Source organism: Prenolepis imparis, unplaced genomic scaffold (assembly GCF_030444845.1).
Source record: "Prenolepis imparis isolate NDT839.2.m4 unplaced genomic scaffold, iyPreImpa1.0 SCAF_13, whole genome shotgun sequence".
Lineage (NCBI taxonomy): Eukaryota > Metazoa > Arthropoda > Insecta > Hymenoptera > Formicidae > Prenolepis > Prenolepis imparis.
Genome location: NW_028141171.1, coordinates 644,788 through 660,003, shown reverse-complemented (window position 1 = coordinate 660,003; position 15,216 = coordinate 644,788). Strand labels below are relative to the sequence as shown.

The 15,216-nt window shown below is 34.5% G+C and overlaps 1 pseudogene; it reads left to right on the top strand.

Annotated features, from left to right (window-relative positions):
- Positions 1–7,493: 7,493 nt before the first annotated feature.
- Positions 7,494–8,773, top strand: LOC145944753 (uncharacterized; annotated as a pseudogene).
- The last annotated feature ends 6,443 nt before the right edge of the window (positions 8,774–15,216 follow it).

Sequence of the window (15,216 nt, the reverse complement as noted above, 5' to 3'; positions counted from 1 at the left end):
TCTTTTCCCCTCTACCGTCGAAATTACCGAACTCTCATAAACTAGCACTTTCTTTCACACGCATACACATGGACACAATTTTTATATATCTATTATCGTTTAAATTATTGTAACCACCAATCGGGACCCTAAAATTTAAACAATAACTCTTTCCCCTTTCTGCCCCGATTGAAGACCTCCGTATCTATGTATCACCCGCGACCCATACACATACACTTACACTTTCATTAGCGAACATCTCTGATTATTATTTATATTATCATTATGTATAGAATTTCGTTTGCTGCATTATTAGAAATAAATTTATAATTGTAACGTAAATGGTTTCTGCTAATTTATAACCCGTTCCCACTCATTTCCGTAAACCGAGATCGCACAAGGTCCCATCCTGCGCAAAAGAGATTAAATTCTCTTGCCGAAAAGGGACCACCGAGCAAACGGCCCTTTAAATAAAGTAAGAGCGACCCTTGCGGTCGTTGACCTATTTGGGCCCAGACGTTCGTTCGGGTCGAACAGACGGATAGTCTGCCGTCGTTCGAATATAAATTTAGTTACGTCCTTCCTTTCGACTCTTCCTTCCTTGAGTCTGGACGTAACACTATAGATTCATCAGTTCGATATATTAGGCGAGAGCAAGACTTCTTTGCCGTGACAATTTTTCAGATGTACGTAAGAGAATCAATTAACGCACAGGACAGAGTCCAAAAATTTATATACTGTTTCAGTAAGCTGGTATCTTCTTCCTAGAATCTTGATCGAACGTACGACGTACGTATTGCGATGTTGGAATCGTATCTGGAAATACATAAAGACATAGATTGTAGAAAAAGTGTACGTACGCTAAGAAACAAAGGAGGATTAATTTTACGCTTTTAAGATTCTTGCCCGTTATTTATTTTTTATTCTGCTGTCTCATCCAATTCGTGATTGACGAGGCAATTTTCCAACTTTGACGTAGATCGATCTAATTGTAAGAGTCTCATTATCATGAACAGAATAACATCGAGAACAATGACTGTCCTCAATGTTATTCTCGTTTTTTGAGTAATTTTGCAATAAGCGAGGCGTTATCACTATCGCAAAGAACCCCGCACTAATTCAATGGAAAATGGCTTTCCGCCAAATTGGCTGAATTTTTTATATGTTGTAGTTTAAGGCCTTTTGATCAAAAGATATAATAACCTCAAAGCTAAATAATGGACAGTTACTGAATTACAACCGATCAAACATTTCGCAGAGCGCGAGTTTTTTATGTTTGACTGGCTATAAATCAGTAACCATTTATTATTTACCTTTGAGCCTATTACATTTTTTGTTCGGCAGATCATAAGTTACAACATATGAGAAAACCAGCTGACTTTACCAAAATTCAATTTTATACAGGGTGTTTCAGAAATACTTCAATCAATTTTGGGAATGAGTTCTTTACACAAAATGAAGAAAAAATGTCATATAAATATATGTCCGGAAATGCCTGGTTTATGAGTTATAATCAAAAGATTGCATTCAACGCTTGGATTTCGAGATACAACTTGTTAACCGAATCAATTGCCAATATCATGGCCTGCATGTTCGCCTGACCTGAATCCATCAGATTTTTATCTGTAAGGATACTTAAAAGCCCTAATTTATGCAATTAAAGTCGTAAATAAAGAGATGCTTCATCAATGTATCGTAGATGCCTGCGAAATCATACACAATAGTCATGGGATCCTTGAAAGAGTGTGACAATCCAATGATCCGACGTGTTTAGCGTGCATTGAATCAGGTGGAGGACATTTTGAACATTTGTTGTGAATTAGTCAGTTTTTGTTTGAATGCAATCTTTCGATTATAACTCATCATCTCATACATCATTGGTTAACTGAGGCCATCAAAAACCCTAAGAAGATTTATAACTCATAAACTAGGTATTTCCGGACATATGTTTATATGACATTTTTTCTTGTTTTTGTGTGAAGAACTCATCCCCAAAGTTTGTTGAAGTATTTCTAAAACACTCTGTATAGAATTAGTGCGGGGTTTTTGAACCTAATAAAATCATAGATGAAATTGATCTTGGTAAAATTAACTGGTTTTCTCATATGTTGTAGCTTATGATCTGCCGAATAAAAAATGTAATAGGCTCAAAAAGCTAAATAATATATGATTACTGATTTACAGCCAGTCAAACACGAAAAACTCGAGTTCTGCGAGATGTTTGACTAGTTGTAACTCAGTAACTGTCCATTAATTAGTTTGTTAAAAATCGCGGTTAAACTCTCGTTTGTGACGTACATGATGCATCTGTTATAATTCTGAGCATTTTAAATTATTGGATTCTTTAATGATTTTGTCATCATTAAATGTTTCGGTTGTAGTTAAGCGACTTATAGGTAGATCTTCTGGAATAAGTATAATAATAGTTCCACGCTTTAAATTCTTTGGGGAGTCAAAATTCTCAATGGACATGCTTTGCATTAAAATCTCCCCTAGCAATCAATTTTCCAGGGAGATAAGAAAGTTTATAAAATCTTTTTTAATATTATGTTTAAGTGAGCAGTAAACCGCTATAACAATGATAGGACTAATTCATCTTTTACAATTATACTGATTGCTTGAATCTATTCTTAAGGCTTAGAGGTTGTCTGATAATGTCTTAATTTTATTTTTTATAACGATAGCCGTGGCTCCATGGGCTGTTTCGTCAGGATGTATTGTGTGATAAGCGCTATAATTTAGAATTTTAATATAAATAACTTCTTTCTGTAAAGTAGATTTCTTAGTATTATATTATGAGTACTGAGGAAAACTTTAAATTTTTCAATATTGGTATAATAGTTCATTAACATTCCAGAGATTTAACTTTAGGTTATTGAAATTTGAACTAATTTAAGTTCCACCATTATATTAGTGATGGCCATCATTTGGTTTATCATTGTCTGGAATAACTCTTTTATATTCTTGATGTCGTTGAGTGGCACATTCTGAATGGGAAGGTGCGTTAGGGTTTAATTCCCTAGGTTTGGAGCTTATGCCAACTGTTTCAGAGTAGGAGGTTTATGATTGAAGCCTGAGTAGCCAACATTTTCCTTGATCTGAGTGTTGGGAACTTGGCTTTTTGTAATTCTTTGTAGACTGAACAATCTTTATAATTGGTCGAATGATTTCCACAGAGAACACTTGACAGGGGCTTTTTAGTTAACCTCTCTTTTATGTTCCACACATTAGTTACTCGGTGTCCTAGATCTTCGATCGCTGCTTTAAGTTCTTCGATGTCTGTCAAAGGATATTTTTTAATACTCAGAAGCTCATTTCTTGCTTTAGTTTATAGATGTGAAATTCCGTGCTTTTTCCTTGATTATATGGTGTAGGCTTGGATTGTTTTCGATTGAATCATGACTTCTTCAGCCCATAAGACTTTAATGTCATATCTTCTTTGACTGTGTCATTAAATAGTTTCGTAAAAGGTTGTACATTACTAACTCGGTCAATATAGATTGCCGATGGCTTTGAAGGTCTTCTTTCAGGTGTAGTTGCTATCATTTGCTATTCTTCGTTATCAAGGATAGCAAATCTGTTAGATGTACATATGTTATTGGAGCAAATTAGCCAATAACTGTTAAGCTTTGTCTGCTTTTAGCTCATCTTTTCTGGTCTATTGTGTAGTCTTTTTCTATCAGATATTTCCACCCAGTTTTCCTCTGGTCCTCTAGGGAGTTCTGTTTCATTTTTAGTGTTTTTTGACTAACAATGGATGATTTCGAATATTTGGCATATTAACATTTTTGTGTGTTGAAACATCACTAAATAAAGACAATCGTTGTTTGTAAAGAGACAAGAGCTTTTTGTTTTAGTTTTGATGCTACGTATTTGAAGTTGATCTTAATGGTCCAGTTTCTGCCAAAGCGTTAATTCGCATCTAGTGAGACATAGAACCAAATTTAAGTCAATGAAAATGCGACTGCGCTCATTTCACTCCCGCTTCGCTCTACATGTTTTATCGGAGTGGCAGCGAATTGACACAAAATTTAGGTGAAAACAGTTGAAAGTAGGTAGTGTCAATCTCTACTACGTAACAGTCATCATAACAATTATTGTTCATTAGTTATTAAAATGGAAAAGAAATTTGTCATACAATAAAAAAAAATTTTTTTTATATAATTAATATTTTAAAAGAGAAGAAAATTTTGAAGATCATGGACAACAGAAGATTTGTTTACATTTAATAAGTAAAAGTTATATTGACTATACTGAAATTAAATCTTTCTCGTTTCTATTCCAGTGAAAACAGCACGTTAAATTCAATGTGCACCAAAGAATCGGATTAAAGACTTCGGTGGAAACTAGAATATTAGTGATCTGTTTTCAAGAGCTTCTTTACATAATAATTATAAAACAAAGACCTTTCCCAGAATCCTCGAGGCCAACCTCCTTATAATTTTTTTGGCCAATGCCTGGTCTTTTGAAAACAAAAACATTGACTTCTTTTACAATGATGACGTAAAACAATTCTGAAAGAACCATGAACATATACATCATCATGGCGATACACGTAACTATAAACGTACAGTAATTAAAATATTAGCGGCTGAAAAAGACATAAGTAAATGTCGAAATGTCCCGCCTTCAGAGAATGTGATTCTACTTGAATAAAGAAAGTAGAATATATTTTATTCTAACATCCTTTTCATGCTTGAAAAAAGACCCATAACTAAAAATGGAAATTGGTTTGAGTTAGGTTAGGTTAGAAATTTTTTGGGGCGGGGTGCAAGGGGAAGGACGAAGCCCTTCATTCATTTTGCAATGATTATACAATAATTTATCTAATAATTCGCTAATTAATAATCACGAATATGTGTGTATGTGTGTGTGTGTGTGTTATTCGTTATAATCAAGTATGACAAATATATATGAACAGAATATAAATATAACACAATATAAATGTATAGTTATAAATAATTGTACAGTTATAATAATAATAGTTATTATAATAATAGTTATAATTGTATGGTTCTGTGTGAATTTTATACATTCGATTTGTACATATAGATACATATAGATATACATATAAATAATATACTCAGTTATACACACGTGTATACGTACACACGCTTATGTAGATATATAAACATATACCTGAATTGTCCACATATCAGAAATTGTGGATACAATACCTTTTCTTTTAAAGTTTGCTTTTAAAGTTTCTGGTAATTCTGTTTAGTTGTATTCGTATTTTCAATATGCAAAATAGTATCTTCAATATGCGACTTCACGAGTTTTTGCAACGCACCGTCAACCGAGGGGCGAGTTGAAACTCCCGGAGCGAATTGAAATATTTTATTTAAATCACTATATGTCGTAAAATATTTGTTATTGTGTATCTTAGTATCTATCAAAATAAAGTTTTCTGTTTGATATATAAAGTGTTTTTTGTGAGCTTAATGTGACATACGACTCTGTTAAAGGCCTGTGTCCACGATCCGAGAATTCGGTCCGAGTTCTCGGACCGAGAAAAAGTTACTAAAACTCGGATCGTGGATACACCGAACTTGGATGCAAAACTCGAATAGAAAGCTCGGATGAAAAAATGCGTCGCGTCCCATTTTTCCATACTAGTTGCTGGGTTTATATCAATTTAATTTCTTGTTGTCAACATTATTACTTTATAAATAGCTAATAAATGTTGGTGAACGTGACATTGGATAATAGAAATGTAATTTTCATAACTTTTAATAATTTTTTCTTAATTTTTGTACATATTCGACTATAAGCCATCTAGAGTCGTCAAAGTACAACTATTTCTATTCGAGAACTTGAATCGAGAATTCGGACCGATTTCTAGTATCGTGGACACAGGCCTTTAGACTAGTCCTATACTGCAAATTCAAAACAGAAAGAACTTCGCCCATTTTGACCTCTCCCTCCTGGGTTCAGTCATCAAACATATATAATTTTGTACATAATAATGGTAGTATTAAAAAAAATAGTTTTGAATCTTTAAACCTCCGCCGGAAGTAGTTCTGACCTCTTAATGATATCATTTATTCGTTTGATTGCTCATCATCAGAGCTGTCCCAAGATAACAAATAAGTCATTACTGTGCTCAGAAAGCATCTGTACACTTTCTGAAAGGTATTTAGCATATCCTAGATACCAAATAACCGACATGATATGGGAACAACAGCTTAACCACGGTACCATTTTTACGTCCAAGGTACCTCCTCGTGGAGGTGCCTTGGACACAAAAAGAAAACTTTAAGAAAAGATAAATATAAAAAACAAGAATTCTGGGAGTCATATTCAACTATAAAATAAAAAATCATTAGTTTATTGCAAGTGTGAAAACATTCTGTAAGCATAGATAACAAAATGATACATTTTATACACCAACATTGATGACGTTTTAACATCATCGGCGGGTGTTTTAGACATTAGCACCTATAAATTTTCAATCCTCTTATAATGCTCTACAATTTGATGTCCCATTTTAAAGGGCCCATTCAAATATCTCAGAAACTCTGCGTTAAATCGAAAAATGTTTCCTACAAAAGTTGTAAGGTTTCGAGGGGGACATAACATAGTAATATTCATATGACCTTGGGCTGCGTCTCCAAGGTCAAGTAAAGGTGAGAATGAATTTTTTAAATGGAAACCCATATTTTTTATTATAACATCTTTTTCTACTAATTAATTTGAACAACTTTTATCTGAAGCATTTTTTTATTTTCCTAATATTTTTTAAGATATTCAAGAAAAACTTGGTAACTCTTTCAACATGTTTTTCTATGTAAAAATGCCGTCTTCTTTATTTAGAGATTTATTAATAAAATTTTTTTTTGAATCTTTTTCTTCTGTCATTTGACTTTCAATCGTAGGATTTCGAGAGGGACATCCGATGGTGACCTTGACTTTGACCTTGAGGTCAAACTTGAAGGTCATTTAAAGGTTAACTTTACAATCTTAAATGGAAACCCCCATTTTTTATTTGACATTCTTGTAGCTGATATCGAGAGCTTTCCAAAACATTATAATTAAATGTTTTTTCATTAAGTACTTTTCGAGTTATAAGACTTGAAAGTTACAGTACCGCCGGCATTAGCATTACCCAAGATGATCGACCGACCAAAGGCTAAAACCTTGAACATTGTTCAAGATCATAATATTGATAACATTTGTTAAGATCAAGGCCATTGGAAGTTGTTTTTCTTATTTCCATTTTGACGTAAAAATGCCGAATGGTGAGATATTTTTCAGAAGTTAGTTATCAATCTGCCTCATCCAAGGAGGATTAACTGGAACTCAATAGCAATTGACATACTGACTCTTAGACAACTTCTTCGGCATTCGCATGAAAGACGTCACGTGTCCTGAACCAATAATCCTATTTAAGTAGCCTGTTGCAGATACGGAATCTCATCTTAAGTAACTTATCTCTCACTTGTTCCCAATCTCGAGACATTCTCAGACATTCCTGAATTTTTTCGATCGTAAAATCGGAATTCGGAAAAAAAATGCCTGATTACTCGCCTAACGAGATTGTCGATATTCTTGTGATCTTAGGAGAATGTCGGCGCAATTACAGAAGAGCAGCAGCATTGTATCGTAGACGATTCCCTCGACGCCAACACTCGGATCATTCTAGGATACGCAAAATTGAAATTAGGATTCGGAGAGGAAATCTTCGTCGTCAACGAAGAAGATACGACAACAATGATCACGTAATGAATTCTTACTTTATAGCAGTTGTGGGGATGGTGCATTTTAACCTACTTGTAAGTTTGCGTTAAATTCAACGTACGCTGGGCATTCCGAAATCGACTGCTGGTAGACATCTAAAAGCCGTGAGATATCATCCTTACCACATAACTCTTAACCAAGCCTTAATTGAGCAGAATCACAGAGATCGGCTATTGTTTTGTCAGTGGGCATCACAAAAAATTCGAAACAACGAATTTTTTAATTACGTACTTTTTAGTGATGAAGCTACTTTTCACAATACTGGGATAATAAATAGACATAATTGTCACTATTGGAGTTCAGTTAATCCTCATTGGATGGGGCAGATTGATAACCAGCATCGTTGGAGTCTAACTGTCTGGTGTGGAATTGTTAATGACTATTTAATTGGTCCTTATTTTTTTGATGCCATGGTTAATGGTGCAAATTATTTACAGTTGCTGAGAGACGATCTTCCGGGTTTACTTGAAGATGTTGACCTCGATACAAGGAGGAGAATGTGGTTGCAACAAGATGGCGCAGGTGCTCATTATGCCAATACGGTCAAAGCTTTCCTCAATAATACCTTTCGTAATCGATGGATTGGCAGAGGCGGGCCAGCAAGATCGCCCGATCTAACATCGCTTGGTTTTTTGTTTGTGGGGCTATCTCAAAGATCTAGTTTACCGGAATGCACCGACCACAAGAGATGACATGAAGGAAAGAATCCGAGCTGCGTACAATATTCCACGTAATGTACTCTTGCGTACTGTTAGACATTTTGAACGCCGTATTCAGTACTGCCAACAAGTCAACAGTGCGACCTTCGAACATTTAATTAATTGAATTATTACTATGGATCAACCACCGATCTTGCCTTCATTAGCTGGATCAACCACCGATCTTGCCTTCATTGGCTGGATCAACCATTGATCTTGCCTTCATTGGCTGGATCGTTCTCCGAACACAAAAGAGGTGTAAATCCGACTGGGCAACCTCCGCGCGGTACACTTTGGGTAATGCTAATGCCGTCGGTACTGTAACTTTCAAGCCTTATAACTCGAAAAGTACTTAATGAAAAAACATTTAATTATAGTGTTTTGGAAAGCTCTCGATGTCAGCTACAAGAATGTCAAATAAAAAATGGGGGTTTCCATTTAAAATTTTAAAGTTAACCTTCAAATGACTTTCAAATTTGACCTCAAGGTCAAAGTCAAGGTCACCATCGGATGTCCCCCTCAAAATCCTACGATTGAAAGTCAAATGACAGAAGGAAAAGATTCAGAAAAAAAATTTTATTAATAAATCTCTAAATAAAAAAGACGGAATTTTTACATAAAAAAAACATGTTGAAAGAGTTACCAAGTTTTTCTTGAATATCTTAAAAAATATTAGGAAAATAGAAAAATGCTTCAGATAAAAGTTGTTCAAATTGATTAGTAGAAAAATATGTTATAATAAAAAATATGGGTTTCCATTTAAAAAATTCATTCTCACCTTTACTTGACCTTGGAGACGCCGCCCAAGGTCATATGAATATTACTATGTTATGTCCCCCTCGAAACCCTACAACTTTTGTAGAAAATATTTTGCGATTTAACGCAGAGTTTCTGAGATATTTGAGTGGGTCCTTTAAAATCGGACACCCGTGTGTATATATATATATATATATATATATATGTATGTATAATATATGTATATATATTCCTATACTTTTACTGTAGCAGCGAGTGAAGCCGGAAATCGGCAGAATACGACAGAGTAAGATAGTTGTTTTGACACTCTTCTTTCTCACTCTATTTTCTTTCTCTTTCGCACTCTATAGCTCTTTCTCATTCTATCTTTTGGCTGTCATGACCATGGAGGTAAGAAATAACAGGAGGGTGGATATACACCCCTTGCCTGGCAAGCAGACGTAAGGGGGGAACACTAAGCGCCATATTGGTGTGGCTTCTCGAAGTGCGACATTTGAAATAGTAATGAAAGCACACACAAAAAAAATTCATAAATAATATTTATAAATATGATATATATATATATATTGTATGTATAATAGTAATATATATATTCTGCTATACCATATAAGGCTTGTTTTCTATTCCTGCACTGGCTGAACTGTGCACACTGGTGCAATAAGTTAGAGTGAGACAAAATATAGTTTATTGTCTCATTCTAACTTATTGCATCAGTTCAGGAATAGAAAACAAGCCTATTGTAAGCGACTGTATGTATTTAGTAGCATGGGCATTTTGTTTTATAATATTTTATAACTTTTATATCTTTTTAAAACAAAATTAATATGAGATCCGATTTATTCGTCAAACGTGTTTCTCACTTACTTGGTTCAGTTAGGTTAGATAAGATGAAAAAAAAAATACAAACGCCATATTACTGTGGCCAACCAATCACATTTGGTATTGTCATGACAGTATACTTGACAGCTTTGACAGCTAGAGGGCGGCCATATTCTCTTCTGTACGATAGAATGAGAAAGAAGAGTGTCAAAACAACTATCTCACTCTGTCGTATTCTGCCAATTTCCGGCTTCATTCACAGATGGAATGCTTCGTCTATATATATATGTCATTGGAAATATTGCATAAATATTTCATTATTGCGCCATATTATAAATATTGCAGTAACATTGTGCAAATACACTCGTCAACAAAATTAACGCATATGTATTTTAAGTCAAAATTTCGCATAATTTCAAATAAGCACAACTCCGCTAAAAATGATCGTATTTGAAAAACATTTTTTTTACTGTCAAGCTTGAAGTCTCTACTTTAAAAACCATTCGTCAGATTTTTAATTTATCCTCCTCCCCCGTACGCCACTGCTTCAAAAGTAAGGACGTGTTTTGTCTCTAAAAAATTACGTACTTTGACGCACTCCACGGGGTGGAATAAATTTTTTTCGCAATTCTTATCATAATTATCGTAAAATGTGGACTTTTTACTGCAAATTTGAAAAAAAAGCAAAGTTTGTACGATTTTTTTTCGCGGAGTTATTACATATGAAAGTTACCCATACATTTTTTCCATTTACCGCCAACATTAGTATTACCCGACATGCACCACGAGGTTGCTGGTTGAATTTGGCGCATAGTGTGTGTATGTGTACAGAAGAAGTAATCTGAACACGAGGCGGGAACACACAATTTTGAATGAGAACATTCCTACATTTCCCTCTCCTAACCATACGCACACACGCATACGCACGCACGCACGCACACGCACACACACACACACACACACACACACACACACGGGGGGCCTTCGGCCTCCCTCCCGCACCCTCCCCGCTGGTAGGCAGGATGGACCTCGCTTTACAACTTAAATGCATCTCCTACCGGCGGGGAGGGTGCGGGAGGGGGGCCGAAGGCGACCCTTGCACCCCCACCGTGTGTGTGTGTGTGTGTGTGTGTAAGACTGTTCTACTATGCAAACCTATTTGGAATTCTGTAAATATAGATCTTGTTTCGCACTTTAAGAAAATTACTAAATGTGGTTTTTAGCTTTTATTTAAGAAACGACGATCTAACAAACGTTCTAATTAATAGATTTGTGACCAACAAACGATTCCGCGTCGATTAAGCCTCTGAAAAACTTAAATAATCGAAATTAAAAATAGGAGGTTAATTTCACGGTTATTTCCCTAGAAAATAACTAAATATGGTTTTTAGCTGTTTTTAAAGAAACTTCTAACAAACGTTCTAATTAATATATTCGTGACCAACAAACGATTCCGCATCGATTGAGCCCCAAATCAAAGTAAATTTAACGAAAATTAATTTTGGAGGGGCTAACTTTACGGCCACTTTTATTTTTTATTTTTTAAAGAAAGGCTGCTCTAACAAACGTTTTATTTTATCTAACAATCACCTACAAACGACTTACAAACAATTAAAAAAAAAATAAACTCGAAAAGTCAAAGTAGGGGGGCTAAGTTCACCTAGGTATGCCCCATCGTCAGTCGCAACTACTAGTTGAAAAGTGTAATTTCCGGTTGTGTGCTTGGCAGTTGTAGTTGAAAAAAGTTGGTTAACTTTTAACTTCTTTTGGCAACTGCAACTGCCAAGTATAACCAGAAATATCACTTTTCAACTAGTAGTTCCTTTGTGATTAGCGACGGAGCATTTGCGACATATTATAGAATGGCCCTTATTCTTTTCATCTCGTTACATTAAAAATTCTATTTCTTCTGCAGTCATATTATGATTATTACATCAGAAACAAGAAAATTGCAATTTTTTGTGAAATCATTGAACATTAGATTTTTCACATATGTCATTTGTACATTAAATAATATTTAGTAAAATATACGAAAAATTATCTTTTTTTTATGTTATAAATGTAGTAAATGAATAACTTATTTGCATGTGTCTTGTATTTTTATAATTAGTACAGTAGACTTTATAACAATAATTAATTAAGATTAAAATTTATATTTAAATTTATATTTTTAGTCTTCGAAATATTATCGAATATTTTATCAATTTATATCGAACATGAGTTGTAAGAAAAATCTAATTTATTTTATTTTGATATATTTCGCAAAAAATCTGATATTTTCTTGCTTTTGATATAATTTGATATGGCTTCCCAGTGAGAAATGGGAGGTCGATTCGACGTCGATTTGATGTCGAACAAAGACATCGATATTTCATGTCGATTCGACGTCTCAGTGACCGAAATATCGATCTCTCATCGATATCGAAATTACATCGATTTCAACCAGAATTTACGAAAATGAGTCTCGACGTCAATTTGACATTGGCAGTGTTCGGGAATCACACTCTGACACGCTGGAGTGTCATTGTATCTTTGTTACTTACGGAAAGTTGAACAAAGATAGAATGACACTCTAGTATGTCAGAATGTAGTTCCCGAACGCAGCCATTGCAAGAGCTAAAAATCGATCGCGATCAATCCTAATCCACAAGAAATGGACTTACATATGGGTATGTAAATATCCAGATAGCCACAGTAATTATTATGATATCATTTTGACGTCAAAATTACGTAATTTAACGTCAAAATACATCATTTTTCACGGGGGGGAATACAAATGAGATCAATATTATTGATTCAAACAAAAAGACTTTATTCTTACCAGCTTGATTGATATAGAACTCATCAAATATGATAAAAAAAAATGATTAATACTTTATATATTTTGAAATCTGGGATATCTGCTATATCAATTTTCTTATGACTGACAAAGTATCACATTCAATTACATCAAATAACTTAAATAAAAAATACAAGTAATACATTTAAACTTTAAATACTGCTTGTGTGAATTTACAGTTATTAGAAATTATCTTAAAGAACACAAAAAATCACATTTAGTACTAATAAATTAATAAAAAAAATTAAAATCACATTAGTGGTTGAGATATTCATTATACTAAATGACTTAAAAAACAGCAATTAATATTTTAGGTTGTCTTATTGACTCTTTGCTTCAAGGGTCTTTGATTCCCCTAATCGCCATGGTGCATTCCGCAGCCATGACTTGACTGCCTTACAGCCATCAGAGAGTTGGCTGCCTTCATACTTGCGCAGAAGTGTTGCTGCAAAAATTTAGAAAAGAGGTTCAGAGTATGTAAAATAGGTACTATATAAAATCCAAGAGTTAAGCAAGAAATATTGGCCTATCTTCAATAGTCTTCCACAAGCGAGTTTTTTGGAAACTTAATTTTTGTTTTTGGCCATCAAAGTTAAAGTTAGAAGCTAAACCATTTGTCATAACTTTACTCAATAAACACATTGTAGCATTATATTCTTTGGCTGGAACAGGAAAAGCATCCAGGTAGTCAGTTTGCAAACAAAAACAGAAGTTATCAGTAAAACAAAATAGGTCTAATCAAGTTGCCACAGATTACAATAAACCACATTAAGGCGTTTATTCAGTTATTTACCATTGCACTCTGGTTGACACCCTGCTTCAAAAATTTTTCGAATACGTCAAAGTCTTCCAATGTTTTCAAAGGCAGAGGCGGCATACCTTGTGGCCTTGTAATTCTCTTTTCATGAGGCATTAGGATCCTACATAACTTGGCGATACTCATAAGTGCAACATCAATCTTGCTGCTGAGGTCATTTATCATTTGACGGATCATAGCAATGTCCTTTTCTTGATAAACCGATGAACCTACCATTGAGGATATGACAGAAAATTCGCGAAATAAGAACTCTTGCTTAATCTTTCCACTTTTCTGCCACACACACACGCACGCACGCACACACACACACACACAAACAACAATGCACATGATAATACAATGGGATTGCCAAAAAATGCACAACTATTTTGGAGGATAAGAAAATCTTACCATTGAGGTCTTCTTCTTGCTCTGTGCATGTCACATGGCTCATTACGCTCTGGTAACCAGAACTCTCATGAGAATATGCAGGAATAGATGATTCAGTGGGTGTACAATTGAGAGCTAATGAGCCTAATGAAGAACTTTGATAATTTTCAGCATTCTTTTGTGTAATCAAAGTGAATAACCTAGATAAAACATTCAAAATTAAAAGAATTCGTTAGTCAACATATGCAATTAGAAATTTGGAATTAAATATCCTTTAAAAATATTTCAAGATGAAGAAGTATCCCACCCAGCAGAGCTTTCATCCTGAAACATATTTTTAGACAAATCCTCTTCATTTATTAACGACTTCTCAATTTCAAATGACTTGGCCTTAATTGGAAATGATTCCTTTACATTTAAATGGTCCGACAACTTATTAGAGCTACTTTGCAAGATGAAAGAGGAGCCTTCATCAGTAACTTTCTTCTCTTTAGACTTCGCACGCGATGCCTCTAGCTTTGCCAAGAGTTTTTCTTTGCTGGATATGGTTATATTATCTTCCATTGCTCTCTTTTGGACACTTTCTTTGCGTGCCACTGAGGGTTTTATAATTTCAGTAAACTTTGTGCTTGATGAATCAACAAAATGTTTCCTAGCTTGGATTGAATTGGAAAGGTTCCTATCACAGACATATAAGAAAATGCAAGACAGAAACAAAATTATTTGTTATGATGAATTAAAAAACAGTAGCAAATATAACTCAATTTACCTTGATCCTTCCGGACTTCCTTGTGAGAGGAGTGAGGATTCAATCTCAGCTCTGTGCATGTTATGCTTGTATTTCTTTGCTTTTGCATTATTTTCATGATTCCCACTTCTGATGGTTTTCTGAGAATTCTTTGATCCTGATGGACCAGTTGATTCCAATGCTGGCACAGGAGGTGGGGGAGGAATATAAATCTTGGAGTTTAGCTTCACTCGCTTTCTTTCACAATCAGCTGCCTCATCCTTTTCGGATTCCGATGAAGATGAGAGAATCCTCTTTCGCTTAGTTTTCCTTCTCATCCCCCGCCCAAACTCAGTTTCTGTCTCATATGTTGAGCTGAATTTTATGATGCCGTTTAAAGTGTTTCTAGCAGCTATGTAAGTTTCTGTTAAAAAAATATAGAAAACATGGTAATACAGTAACACCAAAAATA